This window comes from Telmatherina bonti, assembly GCF_933228915.1.
Source record: "Telmatherina bonti genome assembly, chromosome: 11".
NCBI lineage: Eukaryota > Metazoa > Chordata > Actinopteri > Atheriniformes > Telmatherinidae > Telmatherina > Telmatherina bonti.
Window position 1 is genome coordinate 13381344 of NC_136629.1, and position 12527 is coordinate 13393870.

A 12527-nucleotide genomic window follows, 5' to 3' on the forward strand; every position below is an offset into this window, starting at 1 on the left:
CTCCTTTTAAACACCATTTCAGGCTTCAACACTTGTACTAATGGCTTCCACTTGAGAGTAACTTCAGCTAAAGGCTTCAACAAGGACATTTCAGCCATGTTGAACTGTCTTCCACTGTTGTCAGTTCAACTTTCAACCCCTTTTTACTCCTTTTAAACACCATTTCAGGCTTCAACACTTGTACTAATGGCTTCCACTTGAGAGTAACTTCAGCTAAAGGCTTCAACAAGGACATTTCAGCCATGTTGAACTGTCTTCCACTGTTTCATTTCATTTCTCATTTCACAACCTTCGAACAATTTCTACACTTATGAGCATTACAGTTTAGCATTACAGTTCAAGCTTTCAGCATGAAAGCATTCACACTGCTGTTCTGCAAGAACAGCAATTTTTCTAGTTATTATTGTGTGAATGCTTTTAAGCATTCACACAATAGTTTTCCTGTTTCTCTTTATTCACGTTTATTATTATTATTATTCTTCCGCCGTTTTTCGGTCGTTCACTGCTTCCGCTAGGTTCTACCAATTTCAACAAGTTTGGTATCAAAACGTTCAGCTCGTTCAGCAGAAGGGTGCTCTGAAGTTTCTACTCTGTAACTGTTTTACTTTTTCAAATATTCTACTTTTTCTACTTTTTTTCTACCATTGAAATGAATGGAAACAGCTGAAAATTCCACAAAAACCTTCGCCTTTTCAAAACGCTACTCCTTCCACAAATTTTCACCTAGAAACACCATTCAAACTTTAAACAAGTCACAAGAAATTCAGCTATTTAAAAATGACTTTTCTTGTCCATATGTTCTACCGTTTTTGAAATATCGCAGTTTTAAAATCATACAACTTTTTTCAAAATCAGATTTTTGCTGTCACTCTAGCTCCACTCTAAATTTTTAAAACTTTTCGCTCCTCGAACAAATTCTCATAACTCCTGAAGTTTTTGCCCTACAGACACATATTATACATCAAAACCTTGGAAATCTTCCTGGCTTTAACGTAGTCAAAGAATGAAAGAGCTGGGATCTACAGATTTTGAACTACGGCCCTCCAAGCGACCTAAAGTCTGCTTTTTCCCCATTCAAGCTGTCATAGACAACAGAAAAAATGTCCTCTCAGCTCCACTTTTTTTAACTCGCTGTCATTTAAATTCAGTTCGCTCTAGGATCAAACAAATTACATCCCTGTGTTCCTCAAAGCCTTATGCCACTCACGGTGAAAGAATTATTTCGATATCTGTTACGGTTTTCGTGTAACGTCGAGCAGTTCGGAAGGCTCACAGAGGGTCTGCGAAGCAAAAAGTCTCCCCCTCTCAGCCCCAGCGTGTCATTTTGGAACTGCAGTGGGTGAAGGGAGGGGCCGTTGTCATGACAACTAATAGGTCAAAGGTGTTCAGTGATGATTCAGCACTGTTAATACAGAGCTGTTTATGTCTCCTGTCCAGCTTAGGCCTCAACAAGAACATTTTAACCACGTTTAACTGTCTTTTACTCATTTTTCAACCGTTGTCAACTGTCTTCCACTGTTGTCAGTTCAACTTTCAACCCTCTTCACCCCTTTTAAACACCATTTCAGGCTTCATCACTTGTACAAATGGATTCAACTTTATATATACTTCAGCTAAAGGCTTCAACCAAGACATTTCAGCTATGTTCAACTGTCTTCCACTGTTTTCAGTTCAACTTTCCACTCTCTTTACTCCTTTTAAACACCATTTCAGGCTACAACACTTGTACTAATGGTTTCAGCTTTATATATACTTCAGCTAAAGGCTTCAACCAGGACATTTCAGCCATGTTCAACTGTCTTCCACTGTTTTCAGTTCAACTTTCAACCCCTTTTTACTCCTTTTAAACACCATTTCAGGCTTCAACACTTGTACTAATGGCTTCCACTTGAGAGTAACTTCAGCTAAAGGCTTCAACAAGGACATTTCAGCCATGTTGAACTGTCTTCCACTGTTTTTAGTTCAACTTTCAACCCCTTTTTACTCCTTTTAAACACCATTTCAGGCTTCAACACTTGTACTAATGGCTTCCACTTGAGAGTAACTTCAGCTAAAGGCTTCAACAAGGACATTTCAGCCATGTTGAACTGTCTTCCACTGTTTCATTTCATTTCTCATTTCACAACCTTCGAACAATTTCTACACTTATGAGCATTACAGTTTAGCATTACAGTTCAAGCTTTCAGCATGAAAGCATTCACACTGCTGTTCTGCAAGAACAGCAATTTTTCTAGTTATTATTATTATTATTATTCTTCCGCCGTTTTTCGGTCGTTCACTGCTTCCGCTAGGTTCTACCAATTTCAACAAGTTTGGTATCAAAACGTTCAGCTCGTTCAGCAGAAGGGTGCTCTGAAGTTTCTACTCTGTAACTGTTTTACTTTTTCAAATATTCTACTTTTTCTACTTTTTTTTCTACCATTGAAATGAATGGAAACAGCTGAAAATTCCACAAAAACTTTCGCCTTTTCAAAACGCTACTCCTTTCACAAATTTTCACCTAGAAACACCATTCCAACTTTAAACAAGTCACAAGAAATTCAGCTATTTAAAAATGACTTTTCTTGTCCATATGTTCTACCGTTTTTGAAATATCGCAGTTTTAAAATCATACAACTTTTTTCAAAATCAGATTTTTGCTGTCACTCTAGCTCCACTCTAAATTTTTAAAACTTTTCGCTCCTCGAACAAATTCTCATAACTCCTGAAGTTTTTGCCCTACAGACACATATTATACATCAAAACCTTGGAAATCTTCCTGGCTTTAACTCAGTCAAAGAATGAAAGAGCTGGGATCTACAGATTTTGAACTACGGCCCTCCAAGCGACCTAAAGTCTGCTTTTTCCCCATTCAAGCTGTCATAGACAACAGGAAAAATGTCCTCTCAGCTCCACTTTTTTTTAACTCGCTGTCATTTAAATTCAGTTCGCTCTAGGATCAAACAAATTACATCCCTGTGTTCCTCAAAGCCTTATGCCACTCACGGTGAAAGAATTATTTCGATATCTGTTACGGTTTTCGTGTAACGTCGAGCAGTTCGGAAGGCTCACAGAGGGTCTGCGAAGCAAAAAGTCTCCCCCTCTCAGCCCCAGCGTGTCATTTTGGAACTGCAGTGGGTGAAGGGAGGGGCCGTTGTCATGACAACTAATTGGTCAAAGGTGTTCAGTGATGATTCAGCACTGTTAATACAGAGCTGTTTATGTCTCCTGTCCAGCTTAGGCCTCAACAAGAACATTTTAACCACGTTTAACTGTCTTTTACTAATTTTTCAACCGTCGTCAACTGTCTCCCACTGTTGTCAGTTCAACTTTCAACCCTCTTCACCCCTTTTAAACACCATTTCAGGCTTCATCACTTGTACAAATGGATTCAACTTTATATATACTTCAGCTAAAGGCTTCAACCAAGACATTTCAGCCATGTTGAACTGTCTTCCACTGTTTTCAGTTCAACATTCCACTCTCTTTACTCCTTTTAAACACCATTTCAGGCTACAACAGTTGTACTAATGGTTTCAGCTTTATATATACTTCAGCTAAAGGCTTCAACCAGGACATTTCAGCCATGTTTAACTGTCTTCCACTGTTTTCAGTTCAACTTTCAACCCCTTTTTACTCCTTTTAAACACCATTTCAGGCTTCAACACTTGTACTAATGGCTTCCACTTGAGAGTAACTTCAGCTAAAGGCTTCAACAAGGACATTTCAGCCATGTTGAACTGTCTTCCACTGTTTTCAGTTCAACTTTCCACTCTCTTTACTCCTTTTAAACACCATTTCAGGCTACAACACTTGTACTAATGGTTTCAGCTTTATATATACTTCAGCTAAAGGCTTCAACCAGGACATTTCAGCCATGTTTAACTGTCTTCCACTGTTTTCAGTTCAACTTTCCACTGTCTTTACTCCTTTTAAACACCATTTCAGGCTACAACACTTGTACTAATGGTTTCAGCTTTATATATACTTCAGCTAAAGGCTTCAACCAAGACATTTCAGCCATGTTCAACTGTCTTCCACTGTTTTTAGTTCAACTTTCAACCCCTTTTTACTCCTTTTAAACACCATTTCAGGCTTCAACACTTGTACTAATGGCTTCCACTTGAGAGTAACTTCAGCTAAAGGCTTCAACAAGGACATTTCAGCCATGTTGAACTGTCTTCCACTGTTTTCAGTTCAACTTTCCACTCTCTTTACTCCTTTTAAACACCATTTCAGGCTACAACACTTGTACTAATGGTTTCAGCTTTATATATACTTCAGCTAAAGGCTTCAACCAAGACATTTCAGCCATGTTCAACTGTCTTCCACTGTTTTTAGTTCAACTTTCAACCCCTTTTTACTCCTTTTAAACACCATTTCAGGCTTCAACACTTGTACTAATGGCTTCCACTTGAGAGTAACTTCAGCTAAAGGCTTCAACAAGGACATTTCAGCCATGTTGAACTGTCTTCCACTGTTTTCAGTTCAACTTTCCACTCTCTTTACTCCTTTTAAACACCATTTCAGGCTACAACACTTGTACTAATGGTTTCAGCTTTATATATACTTCAGCTAAAGGCTTCAACCAAGACATTTCAGCCATGTTCAACTGTCTTCCACTGTTTTTAGTTCAACTTTCAACCCCTTTTTACTCCTTTTAAACACCATTTCAGGCTTCAACACTTGTACTAATGGCTTCCACTTGAGAGTAACTTCAGCTAAAGGCTTCAACAAGGACATTTCAGCCATGTTCAACTGTCTTCCACTGTGTTCAGTTCAACTTTCAACCCCTTTTAACTCCTTTTAAACATCATTTCAGACTTCAACACTTCTACTGCTTGCTTCATCTTCATAGATAGTTCAGCTAAAGGCTTCAACCAGGATATTTCAGCCATTTTTAACTGTTTTTCACTTATTTTTTTGCCATGTTCAACTGTCTTGCACTCATTTTACAACCTTCAAACAATTTCCACACCTATGCGCATTACAGTTTAGCATTACAGTTCAAGCTTTCAGCATGAAAGCATTCACACTGCTGTTCTGCAAGAACAGCAATTTTTCTAGTTGTGTGAATGCTTTTAAGCATTCACACAATAGTTTTCCTGTTTCTCTTTATTCACGTTTATTATTATTATTATTGTGTGAATGCTTTTAAGCATTCACACAATAGTTTTCCTGTTTCTCTTTATTCACGTTTATTATTATTATTATTGTGTGAATGCTTTTAAGCATTCACACAATAGTTTTCCTGTTTCTCTTTATTCACGTTTATTATTATTGTGTGAATGCTTTTAAGCATTCACACAATAGTTTTCCTGTTTCTCTTTATTCACGTTTATTATTATTATTATTATTATTATTATTATTCTTCCGCCGTTTTTCGGTCATTCACTGCTTCCGCTAGGTTCTACCAATTTCAACAAGTTTGGTATCAAAACGTTCAGCTCGTTCAGCAGAAGGGTGCTCTGAAGTTTTTACTCTGTAACTGTTTTACTTTTTCAAATATTCTACTTTTTCTACTTTTTTTCTACCATTGAAATGAATGGAAACAGCTGAAAATTCCACAAAAACTTTTGCCTTTTCAAAACGCTACTCCTTCCACAAATTTTCACCTAGAAACACCATTCCAACTTTAAACAAGTCACAAGAAATTCAGCTATTTAAAAATGACTTTTCTTGTCCATATGTTCTACCATTTTTGAAATATCGCAGTTTTAAAATCATACAACTTTTTTCAAAATCAGATTTTTGCTGTCACTCTAGCTCCACTCTAAATTTTTAAAACTTTTCGCTCCTCGAACAAATTCTCATAACTCCTGAAGTTTTTGCCCTACAGACACATATTATACATCAAAACCTTGGAAATCTTCCTGGCTTTAACTCAGTCAAAGAATGAAAGAGCTGGGATCTACAGATTTTGAACTACGGCCCTCCAAGCGACCTAAAGTCTGTTTTTCCCCATTGAAGCTGCCATAGACAACGGGAAAATGTCCTGTCAGCTCCACTTTTTTTTAACTCGCTGTCATTTAAATTCAGTTCGCTCTAGGATCAAATAAATTACATCCCTGTATTCCTGAAAGCCTTCTGCCGCTTACGGTGAAAGAATTATTTCGATATCTGTTATGGTTTTCGTGTAGCATCGAGGAGTTCGGAAGGCTCACAGAGGGTCTGCGAAGCAAAAAGTCTCCCCCTCTCAGCCCCAGCGTGTCATTTTGGAACTGCAGTGAGTGAAGGGAGGGGCCGTTGTCATGACAACTAATAGGTCAAAGGTGTTCAGTGATGATTCAGCACTGTTAATACAGAGCTGTTTATGTCTCCTGTCCAGCTTAGGCCTCAACAAGGACATTTTAACCACGTTTAACTGTCTTTTACTCATTTTTCAACCGTCGTCAACTGTCTTGCACTCATTTCAGTTCAACTTTCAACCCTCTTCACCCCTTTTAAACACCATTTCAGGCTTCATCACTTGTACAAATGCATTCAACTTTATATATACTTCAGCTAAAGGCTTCAACAAGGACATTTCAGCTATGTTCAACTGTCTTCCACTGTTTTCAGTTCAACTTTCCACTCTCTTTACTCCTTTTAAACACCATTTCAGGCTACAACACTTGTACTAATGGTTTCAGCTTTATATATACTTCAGCTAAAGTCTTCAACCAAGACATTTCAGCCATGTTCAACTGTCTTCCACTGTTTTTAGTTCAACTTTCAACCCCTTTTTACTCCTTTTAAACACCATTTCAGGCTTCAACACTTGTACTAATGGCTTCCACTTGAGAGTAACTTCAGCTAAAGGCTTCAACCAGGACATTTCAGCCATGCTGAACTGTCTTCCACTGTTTTCAGTTCAACATTCCACTCTCTTTACTCCTTTTAAACACCATTTCAGGCTACAACACTTCTACTGCTTGCTTCATCTTTATAGATAGTTCAGCTAAAGGCTTCAACCAGGATATTTCAGCCATTTTTAACTGTTTTTCACTTATTTTTTGCCATGTTCAACTGTCTTGCACTCATTTTACAACCTTCAAACAATTTCCACACCTATGCGCATTACAGTTTAGCATTACAGTTCAAGCTTTCAGCATGAAAGCATTCACACTGCTGTTCTGCAAGAACAGCAATTTTTCTAGTTATTATTATTATTATTATTCTTCCGCCGTTTTTCGGTCGTTCACTGCTTCCGCTAGGTTCTACCAATTTCAACAAGTTTGGTATCAAAACGTTCAGCTCGTTCAGCAGAAGGGTGCTCTGAAGTTTCTACTCTGTAACTGTTTTACTTTTTCAAATATTCTACTTTTTCTACTTTTTTTCTACCATTGAAATGAATGGAAACAGCTGAAAATTCCACAAAAACTTTCGCCTTTTCAAAACGCTACTCCTTCCACAAATTTTTAACTAGAAACACCATTCCAACTTTAAACAAGTCACAAGAAATTCAGCTATTTAAAAATGACTTTTCTTGTCCATATGTTCTACCGTTTTTGAAATATCGCAGTTTTAAAATCATACAACTTTTTTCAAAATCAGATTTTTGCTGTCACTCTAGCTCCACTCTAAATTTTTAAAACTTTTCACTCCTCGAACAAATTCTCATAACTCCTGAAGTTTTTGCCCTACAGACACATATTATACATCAAAACCTTGGAAATCTTCCTGGCTTTAACTCAGTCAAAGAATGAAAGAGCTGGGATCTACAGATTTTGAACTACGGCCCTCCAAGCGACCTAAAGTCTGCTTTTTCCCCATTGAAGCTGCCATAGACAACGGGAAAATGTCCTGTCAGCTCCACTTTTTTTTAACTCGCTGTCATTTAAATTCAGTTCGCTCTAGGATAAAATAAATTACATCCCTGTATTCCTGAAAGCCATCTGCCGCTTACGGTGAAAGAATTATTTCGATATCTGTTATGGTTTTCGTGTAGCGTCGAGGAGTTCGGAAGGCTCACAGAGGGTCTGCGAAGCAAAAAGTCTCCCCCTCTCAGCCCCAGCGTGTCATTTTGGAACTGCAGTGAGTGAAGGGAGGGGCCGTTGTCATGACAACTAATAGGTCAAAGGTGTTCAGTGATGATTCAGCACTGTTAATACAGAGCTGTTTATGTCTCCTGTCCAGCTTAGGCCTCAACAAGGACATTTTAACCACGTTTAACTGTCTTTTACTCATTTTTCAACCGTCGTCAACTGTCTTGCACTCATTTCAGTTCAACTTTCAACCCTCTTCACCCCTTTTAAACACCATTTCAGGCTACAACACTTGTACTAATGGTTTCAGCTTTATATATACTTCAGCTAAAGGCTTCAACCAGGACATTTCAGCCATGTTCAACTGTCTTCCACTGTTTTCAGTTCAACTTTCCACTCTCTTTACTCCTTTTAAACACCATTTCAGGCTTCAACACTTGTACTAATGGCTTCAGCTTTATATATACTTCAGCTAAAGGCTTCAACCAGGACATTTCAGCCATGTTCAACTGTCTTCCACTGTTTTCAGTTCAACTTTCAACCCCTTTTTACTCCTTTTAAACACCATTTCAGGCTTCAACACTTGTACTAATGGCTTCCACTTGAGAGTAACTTCAGCTAAAGGCTTCAACAAGGACATTTCAGCCATGTTGAACTGTCTTCCACTGTTGTCAGTTCAACTTTCAACCCCTTTTTACTCCTTTTAAACACCATTTCAGGCTTCAACACTTGTACTAATGGCTTCCACTTGAGAGTAACTTCAGCTAAAGGCTTCAACAAGGACATTTCAGCCATGTTGAACTGTCTTCCACTGTTGTCAGTTCAACTTTCAACCCCTTTTTACTCCTTTTAAACACCATTTCAGGCTTCAACACTTGTACTAATGGCTTCCACTTGAGAGTAACTTCAGCTAAAGGCTTCAACAAGGACATTTCAGCCATGTTGAACTGTCTTCCACTGTTTTCAGTTCAACTTTCCACTCTCTTTACTCCTTTTAAACACCATTTCAGGCTTCAACACTTGTACTAATGGCTTCAGCTTTATATATACTTCAGCTGAAAGGCTTCAACCAGGACATTTCAGCCATGTTCAACTGTCTTCCACTGTTTTCAGTTCAACTTTCAACCCCTTTTTACTCCTTTTAAACACCATTTCAGGCTTCAACACTTGTACTAATGGCTTCCACTTGAGAGTAACTTCAGCTAAAGGCTTCAACAAGGACATTTCAGCCATGTTGAACTGTCTTCCACTGTTGTCAGTTCAACTTTCAACCCCTTTTTACTCCTTTTAAACACCATTTCAGGCTTCAACACTTGTACTAATGGCTTCCACTTGAGAGTAACTTCAGCTAAAGGCTTCAACAAGGACATTTCAGCCATGTTCAACTGTCTTCCACTGTTTTCAGTTCAACTTTCCACTCTCTTTACTCCTTTTAAACACCATTTCAGGCTACAACACTTGTACTAATGGTTTCAGCTTTATATATACTTCAGCTAAAGGCTTCAACCAGGACATTTCAGCCATGTTCAACTGTCTTCCACTGTTTTCAGTTCAACTTTCAACCCCTTTATACTCCTTTTAAACACCATTTCAGACTTCAACACTTCTACTGCTTGCTTCATCTTCATAGATAGTTCAGCTAAAAGGCTTCAACCAGGATATTTCAGCCATTTTTAACTGTTTTTCACTTATTTTTTGCCATATTCAACTGTCTTGCACTCATTTTACAACCTTCAAACAATTTCTACACCTATGCGCATTACAGTTTAGCATTACAGTTCAAGCTTTCAGCATGAAAGCATTCACACTGCTGTTCTGCAAGAACAGCAATTTTTCTAGTTATTATTATTATTCTTCCGCCGTTTTTCGGTCGTTCACTGCTTCCGCTAGGTTCTACCAATTTCAACAAGTTTGGTATCAAAACGTTCAGCTCGTTCAGCAGAAGGGTGCTCTGAAGTTTCTACTCTGTAACTGTTTTACTTTTTCAAATATTCTACTTTTTCTACTTTTTTTCTACCATTGAAATGAATGGAAACAGCTCAAAATTCCACAAAAACTTTCGCCCTTTCAAAACGCTACTCCTTCCACAACTTTTCACCTAGAAACACCATTCCAACTTTAAACAAGTCACAAGAAATTCAGCTATTTAAAAATGACTTTTCTTGTCCGTATGTTCTACCGTTTTTGAAATATCGCAGTTTTAAAATCATACAACTTTTTTCAAAATCAGATTTTTGCTGTCACTCTAGCTCCACTCTAAATTTTTAAAACTTTTCGCTCCTCGAACAAATTCTCATAACTCCTGAAGTTTTTGCCCTACAGACACATATTATACATCAAAACCTTGGAAATCTTCCTGGCTTTAACTCAGTCAAAGAATGAAAGAGCTGGGATCTACAGATTTTGAACTACGGCCCTCCAAGCGACCGAAAGTCTGCTTTTTCCCCATTGAAGCTGCCATAGACAACGGGAAAATGTCCTGTCAGCTCCACTTTTTTTTAACTCGCTGTCATTTAAATTCAGTTCGCTCTAGGATAAAATAAATTACATCCCTGTATTCCTGAAAGCCTTCTGCCGCTTACGGTGAAAGAATTATTTCGATATCTGTTACGGTTTTCGTGTAACATCGAGCAGTTCGGAAGGCTCACAGAGGGTCTGCGAAGCAAAAAGTCTCCCCCTCTCAGCCCCAGCGTGTCATTTTGGAACTGCAGTGGGTGAAGGGAGGGGCCGTTGTCATGACAACTAATTGGTCAAAGGTGTTCAGTGATGATTAAGCACTGTTAATACAGAGCTGTTTATGTCTCCTGTCCAGCTTAGGCCTCAACAAGAACATTTTAACCACGTTTAACTGTCTTTTACTCATTTTTCAACCGTTGTCAACTGTCTTCCACTGTTGTCAGTTCAACTTTCAACCCTCTTCACCCCTTTTAAACACCATTTCAGGCTTCATCACTTGTACAAATGGATTCAACTTTATATATACTTCAGCTAAAGGCTTCAACAAGGACATTTCAGCTATGTTCAACTGTCTTCCACTGTTTTCAGTTCAACTTTCCACTCTCTTTACTCCTTTTAAACACCATTTCAGGCTACAACACTTGTACTAATGGCTTCCACTTGAGAGTAGCTTCAGCTAAAGGCTTCAACAAGGACATTTCAGCTATGTTGAACTGTCTTCCACTGTTTTCAGTTCAACTTTCCACTCTCTTCAACCCTTTTAAACACCATTTCAGGCTTCATCACTTGTACAGATGGATTCAACTTTATATATACTTCAGCTAAAGGCTTCAACAAGGACATTTCAGCTATGTTCAACTGTCTTCCACTGTTTTCAGTTCAACTTTCCACTCTCTTTACTCCTTTTAAACACCATTTCAGGCTACAACACTTGTACTAATGGTTTCAGCTTTATATATACTTCAGCTAAAGGCTTCAACCAGGACATTTCAGCCATGTTTAACTGTCTTCCACTGTTTTCAGTTCAACTTTCAACCCCTTTTTACACCTTTTAAACACCATTTCAGGCTTCAACACTTGTACTAATGGCTTCAGCTTTATATATACACTTCAGCTAAAGGCTTCAACCAGGACATTTCAGCCATGTTCAACTGTCTTCCACTGTTTTCAGTTCAACTTTCAACCCCTTTTTACTCCTTTTAAACACCATTTCAGGCTTCAACACTTGTACTAATGGCTTCCACTTGAGAGTAACTTCAGCTAAAGGCTTCAACAAGGACATTTCAGCCATGTTGAACTGTCTTCCACTGTTTTCAGTTCAACTTTCCACTCTCTTTACTCCTTTTAAACACCATTTCAGGCTACAACACTTGTACTAATGGTTTCAGCTTTATATATACTTCAGCTAAAGGCTTCAACCAGGACATTTCAGCCATGTTCAACTGTCTTCCACTGTTTTCAGTTCAACTTTCAACCCCTTTTTACTCCTTTTAAACACCATTTCAGGCTTCAACACTTGTACTAATGGCTTCCACTTGAGAGTAACTTCAGCTAAAGGCTTCAACAAGGACATTTCAGCCATGTTGAACTGTCTTCCACTGTTTTCAGTTCAACTTTCCACTCTCTTTACTCCTTTTAAACACCATTTCAGGCTACAACACTTGTACTAATGGTTTCAGCTTTATATATACTTCAGCTAAAGGCTTCAACCAAGACATTTCAGCCATGTTCAACTGTCTTCCACTGTTTTCAGTTCAACTTTCAACCCCTTTTAACTCCTTTTAAACACCATTTCAGACTTCAACACTTCTACTGCTTGCTTCATCTTCATAGATAGTTCAGCTAAAGGCTTCAACCAGGATATTTCAGCCATTTTTAACTGTTTTTCACTTATTTTTTTGCCATGTTCAACTGTCTTGCACTCATTTTACAACCTTCAAACAATTTCCACACCTATGCGCATTACAGTTTAGCATTACAGTTCAAGCTTTCAGCATGAAAGCATTCACACTGCTGTTCTGCAAGAACAGCAATTTTTCTAGTTATTATTATTATTCTTCCGCCGTTTTTCGGTCGTTCACTGCTTCCGCTAGGTTCTACCAATTTCAACAAGTTTGGTATCAA